Source organism: Cebus imitator, unplaced genomic scaffold (genome assembly GCF_001604975.1).
Source record: "Cebus imitator isolate Cc_AM_T3 unplaced genomic scaffold, Cebus_imitator-1.0 Scaffold79, whole genome shotgun sequence".
NCBI classification, from domain to species: domain Eukaryota; kingdom Metazoa; phylum Chordata; class Mammalia; order Primates; family Cebidae; genus Cebus; species Cebus imitator.
This window is the reverse complement of record NW_016107394.1, coordinates 1,129,509-1,135,265: the sequence shown is the minus strand read 5'-3', so window position 1 is coordinate 1,135,265 and position 5,757 is coordinate 1,129,509.

Sequence of the window (5,757 nt, the reverse complement as noted above, 5' to 3'; positions counted from 1 at the left end):
CTTGTTTCTCATGTGGCCATTTATTGCTATAAATTTCCCTCTTGACACTGCTTTAAAGGTGTCCCAGAGATTCTGGTAAGTTGTGCCTTCATTTTGATTGGTTTTGAAGAACATCTTTATTTCTGCCTTCATTTCATTGTTTATCCAGTCTACACTCAGAAGCAACTTGTTCAGTTTCCAAGCAGTTGTGTGGGTTTGAGTATGTTTCTTAATTCTGAGTTGTAGTCTGATTGCGCTGTGGTCTGATGGACTGTTTGTTATGATTTCCGTTCTTTTGCATTTGCTCAGGAGTGATTTGCTTCCAATGATGTGGTCAATTTTAGAGTAAGTTCAAAGTGGTGCTGAGAAAAATGTATATTCTGTTGATTTGGGGTGGAGCATTCTGCATATGTCTATTAGGTTTGCTTGGTCCAGCTCTGCATTCAAGTCCTGGATATCCTTGTTAATTTTCTGTCTCATTGATCTGTCTAATATTGACAGTGGAGTGTTGAAGTCTCCCACTATTATTGTGTGGGAGTCTAAGTCTCTTTGCAGGCCATTAAGAACTTGCTTTATGTATCTGGGTGCTCCTGTGTTGGGGGCATATATATATGGGATAGTTTGCTCTTCTGTTGTATTGATCCATTTACCATTATGTAGTGTCCTTCTTTGTCTCTTTTGATCTTTGTTGGTTTGAAGTCCATTTTATCAGAGACTAGGATTGCAACCTTTGTTTTTTTGTTCTCCATTTCCTTGGAAAATCTTCTTCCATCCCTTTATTTTGAGTCTATGTGTGTCTTTGTATGTGAGATTTTTTTTTGAATACAGCACACTGATGGGTTTTGACTTTTTATCCAGTTTGCCAGTCTGTGTCTTTTGATTGGGGCATTTAGGCCATTTACATTCAATGTTATTATTGTTATGTGTGAATTTGATCCTGCCATTTTGTTACTGGCTGGTTTTCTTTCCCATTAGTTGACTCATTTTCTTCATTGCATTTTTGGTCTTTGCCAACTGGTTTGCTTTTTCAGTGACTGGTACTTGTTCCTTTCTGTGCTTAGTGTTTCTTTCAGGAGCTCTTGTAGGGCAGGTCTGGTGGTGACAAAATCTCTTGGTAATTGCTTGTCCGTAAAGGATTTTATTTCTCCTTCACTTACAAAGCTTAGTTTGGCTGGATATGAGATTCTGGGTTGAAAGTTCTTTTATTTAAGGATGTTAAATATTGGCCCCTTCTCTCTTCTGGCTTGTAGGGTTTCTGCCAAGAGATCTGCTGTGAGTCTGATGGGCTTCCCTCTGTGGGTGACCTGACCTTTCTCTCTGGCTGCCCTTAGCATTTTTTCCTTCATTTCAGCCCTGGTGAATCTGATGATTATGTGCCTTGGGGTTCCTCTTCTTGAGGAATATCTTTGTGGAGTTCTCTGTATTTCTTGAATTTGAAATTTGGACTGCCTTTATAGGCTTGGAAAGTTCTCCTGGATAATATCCTGGAGCATGTTTTCCAGCTTGGGTTCATTCTCCCCATCATATTCAGGTACACTAATGAAGTGTAGATTAGGTCTTTTCACATAATCCCATATTTCTTGGAGGCTTTGTTCATTTCTTTTCACTCTTTTTTCTTTTGTCTAGCCTTCTCTTTTTATTTTATTGTGTTGATCTTCAATCGATTCGGCTTCATGTAGTTCTTGTGCTGTGTTTTTCAACTCCATCAAGTCATTTATGTTCTTCTCTAGCTAGTTATTCTAGTTAGCATTTTGTCTAACCTTTTCTCAAGGTTTTTTGTTTCTTTGCATTGAGTTAGAACGTGATCCTTTAGCTCAGAAAAGTTTGTTATTTTCCACCTTCTGAAGCCTGTTTCTGTCGATTCGTCACACTCCTTCTCAGTCAAGTTGTGATCCTGTATTTTTGAGGAGTTGTGATCCCTTGAAGGAGAAGAGATGTTCTGGTCTTTGATGGTTTCAGCTATTTTTGTGCTGGTTTTTCCCCATCTTTGTGGAGTTACCTGGCTGTGGTGACAGGGAGCTTCTTAATGAGGTCGCTTGTCTGCCTGTGGAGGCGCTACTGCCTTTCTAGGGACTCCTTCAGGTTACTAGGGAAACTTCCTGTGTCTTTTTTGTTTATACTGGGAGATTAGGCCCGCCTCTTCTGCTGACCTGTAGGTGCTGCTGGGTTGTCAAGAACCCCACCCTGTTGCTATGTTGGCTTCCTGTGTTTTTTGTTAAAACATTTAGCCCAGTCCCACCCCTCTAATAGTGGGTTGTGCCCTTCCTCTGCTGGGCTGGATCATTCAGTGTTCAGTTCAGACTGTGGCACTGGCTGCGCAACCCACTAGAATCAGAGCTTCAGCCCTCTGGGGTTTATAGGGGAGGGTAGGGACCTGCTCAGCCACACCAGGCTCTCTCACCCTTTCGGCTTCTCTCTCTCCAGTTGTGGAGTAGGGGCCCGCCCAGCTGCTCCCACTTATGGCTCCCCCTCACTCCGGGCAGGGGGAGGGGGCGATAGCTCAATCCACAGGCTGTCCCAGCCACCTTTTGGGCTATGCGTCTGTTTAAATCTGTGCACCAATCCGGGACACCATCCTGGATTATTATTCAACTATACACTTGTAATTCCTGGTGCTTGACTGGCAAAGATCCCCTATTCTGTGTATTGCTGAGGCTTTGGGGGAAGTGCTGTATCTGGACCGGAGTGCCAGAGGGGGAGCCTCCAACTCGCTGGTCAGATGCACTTTCTGGGTGAAGCAGCACCCCTCCCCGCCTCGGTCTGCCCTGAGTGGGCTTTATTCACCATCGGACCAGACCCATTGAAATGCACCAGGTACCTTGGTTGGAGCTAGGAGATCTCTGGATTTCTGCGTCTCTCGCTGGGTGTTGTGTCTATTTGGCCATCTTGGGTCCAAAAACCCAACTCATCCTTTTTTATGGCTGTATAGAATTCTATGGTCTATATGTGCCACATCTTCTTTATCCAGCCTATCATTGATGGGCATATGGGTTGGTTCCAAGTCTTTGCTATTGTGAACAGTGCTGCAATAAACATATGTGTGCATGTGTCTTTATAATAGAATGATTTATAATCCTTTGGGTATATACCAAGTTATGGGATTGTTGGGTCAAATGGTATTTCATTTCTAGATCCTTGAGGAATCACCACACTGTCTTCCACAATGGTTGAACTAATTTACACTCCCAACAACAGTGTAAAAGCATTCCCATTTCTCCACTTCTTCTCCAGCATCAGTTGTCACCTGATTTTTTAATAATTGCCATTCTATCTGGCATGAGGTGGTGTCTCAAGGTGGTTTTGATTTGCATTTCTCTAATGAGCAGTGATGACAAGCTTGTTTTTATATGTTTGTTGGCTGCATAAATGTCATCTTTTGAGAAGTATCTGTTCATATCCTTTGCCCACTTTCTGATGGGGATTTTTCTTGTAATTTGTTTAAGTTCTCCATAGACTCTGGATATTAGCCCTTTGTCAGATGGGTAGATTGCAAAACTTTTTCCCATTCTGTTGGTTGCTGGTTCACTCTAATTATAGTTTCTTTTGCTGTACAGAAGCTCTGGAGTTTAATTAGTTTGTCAAAGATCAGATGGTTGTAGTTGTGTAGCCTTCTTTCTGAGGCCTCTGTTCTGTTCCATTGGTTTATGTCTCTGTTTTAGTACCAGTACCATGCTGTTTTGATTACAGGAGCCTTGTAATATAGTTTGAAGTCAGGTAGCATGATGCCTCCAACTTTTTTTTTTTTTTTTGCTTAGGACTATCTTGGCTATGTGAGCTCTTTTTTGATTCCATATAAAGTTTAAGGTGGTTTTTTCCAATTCTATGAAGAAAGTCATTGGTAGCTTGATGGGGATAGCATTTAATCTACCTCCATACTGGCCAAACTTTGGCCAGTAAGGTCATTTTCATGATACTGGAAATGCAGAGATCACTCACTTTCTATGATGCTCTTGCTGGGAACTATGCATTGCAGCTGTTCCTATTTGGCCATGTTGGTGGAAATCACTGAAATGCTTTTTAAATTAACTTCATTATAATCAGGATGTGCATGACTGGGAGAATTTCAGTCCCATTCCTAAGTTTTAGGAACTAAAAACCAGGAGGAAATTTCATCAACAAAGTAGCAATCAGAGCCACAGGTTGGAGAGAACTGCACTCCCCTGGCAGACACTAACTCCTTCTATCTCCTTCCACACTTTAACCTCCCCACCTGAAGTCCCTCATTAGGCTTGGACAATTCCTGCAAGAGACTTAGGGAGACCAGTTCCACAGGCTGCTATGCTCTGACCTTTACCCCCATGGGGGACCTTGACAGGATCTACTGGTAGCCCTCTGAGATCTGGGTCAAAGGTGAGGCCAAGAACAAGGTGGGTTGAGAGCCAGGGATGTGTGCATGTGTGTAGGGAGTAGTTCAAAGGAAGAGGGGTTAGGGTGAGCTGGATAAGGTAGTGAAGGATGGCTTAATCCAGGGATGAGAAGTCTAAATCTGGAAGGAAAGAGGTGGGAACAGGGAGAATGGCTTTTTCTATCAGAGAGAGCTGAGGGAGGAAGTGGTGACAATGAGAGATGTTCTGGGTTTGAAAGAAGGTAGGAGAAGGAAGTTGCCACTACCCACTTACTGGGACACTCTAGAGGGAGTCTGTGTCCCATCTTTTGAAACCAGAGACTGCCCTCACGCTCCTGGATCTGTCTGCAGAAGCTGTCAGATGTCTGGGCCTTTCCCTTCCCAGAGATGCCATGTTTAATCCCACTACAGTCCCTGCTCCTCTTCTCTCTGTCCTCCCATCCCAATGCCCCAACCCTGGGGCATAGCCTGAGCTGCACATGCTGGAGAGGGCTTGTTAGTGGCTGTGTACAGGGACTTAGACAGCTTCTTTGTTTGGCTTTCTTTTCATACTCTTCTTTCCACAACCAAACCATTCAAGTAGGAGGTGTAGGGCAGGAGTTTGAGAGGAGGTAGCTTGGTCACAGAGACAGGAAGGAGATGAAGCCATGCTTCACTATTACTCTTTGCTGCTGTGTTCTTTTCTTACCTCCACACAAATTCTCTCCTCACCTTGACTGACAGGATACCTCATCCTCTGCAGTGGAAGCTTCTGCAAGACTAACTGATCCCTTTCTTCCTAATACTCATGGCTTCACCTGCTGAATTTGAGCACATGCTGACACAGATACACATTTCTCCAGGCTCTAAATCCCTTCCTCATGATTGAGGATGTGGCCATACCCATGCCCACATACCCCCTTTTCTCTTTATCCCTTAGTGGATGCAACATTTACTCTTCTGGAGGAGTCGGAAAAATTTGCCCAATAAAGGTGCATTTCAGAGAGCAATGACATTAAAATTGGATATTCCAAGGGGCACAGGAGTTGGCCAGTTATCTAGAAGAACACCGAAAGTAGGGTGCAGCCCAGTCTTGACCTTGTAGGGACAGATCTCCAGGAACTCTGATGTTGTCACTGATCACTGAGAACATGGACAGAAGGTGCTTCAGGTCTGTGAGGGTCAGAGATGCAGAGGTCCACAGAAATACCCCAGCCCCAGGAGAACGTTGTATTTCATAATATCCCCTTGGGCAGTGATCAGAGCCCAAATGGCCTTCTATCAGCACAATGGCTGTGATGGGGAATTACAGAAGACTCCTGAGCTGGGTCTTCAGTCCAAGATCAAACATTTCAAATAGAGAAGAGGGGACAGTCCAGGCAAGAACACATCATTATTAATCATATTAAGAGTTATCAAGTATTTCAGGATTAAGGAACAAGGACTAAATGGGA